Source organism: Salvelinus namaycush, chromosome 31 (genome assembly GCF_016432855.1).
Source record: "Salvelinus namaycush isolate Seneca chromosome 31, SaNama_1.0, whole genome shotgun sequence".
Taxonomy (NCBI): domain Eukaryota; kingdom Metazoa; phylum Chordata; class Actinopteri; order Salmoniformes; family Salmonidae; genus Salvelinus; species Salvelinus namaycush.
In genome coordinates, this window is record NC_052337.1 from 10,787,371 (window position 1) to 10,788,213 (window position 843).

An 843-nucleotide genomic window follows, 5' to 3' on the forward strand; every position below is an offset into this window, starting at 1 on the left:
ATAGTCACATTAGCAGTTAATTAGCATTTCATTTTTGGGGGGTTAAATACAGGCGAATATATTAATGAGTCACCTTGACCGAGAGAGATTTACAGTTATCAAAACGTCACGCCAGGGTAAGCCTACACGAAACAGCCCTAATTTGAAATGTTTCTAAAATCCCATATGGGAAAAATGTATGGTGGAAAAACTATTGGCAACATTTCTGTGTTTGGCCGCTACGTTTTATGGGTATTATGACTCATACTGTTGTACTCTATTGTTGTTGGTTGCATTGGGCCTAGGCTATTCATTTGTTTTCACTCCATGTTCTAATCAACACTGAACAGGAAGTGTCTCTATTTACAGGTGCAATGTAATGTAATGCAATCTTTTATGGGTTAAAATCTGAAGGCCTACAGTACAGTCCAGGGTTGGGATCAATTCAAATTGAAGGCAGTCAATTCAGGAAGTACTGAAATGCCAATGACTTCTCAATAAATTGAAAAGTATAAGCTATTTATTTGATTCGTTTTGTTAATGTCAATCACTTCCTAAGTGACTGCCTTTAATTCGAATTAACCCCATCTCTGACAATAGTCAGAGCAAGACGCTTTTTCTTGTCCCCTTCAAACTCTGACCGTAGACTATAGGCCTAATGGGGGCAGAGAATGCTTTAAAAAGTAATTGACAAAGCGGTTTAAGCAGGATGGAGTGTTTGTGCAGTATAACGGTTTTATCAGCGTGAAACACACACAGGAATTCCGGTTTGGGATTGTCCATCCAATTCCTGCGTTCCACAGGAAGCTCTGGATAAAAAGCAACTGAAAAACGCCCAAAGGCATTTCATTTCTCTCCAGTCGG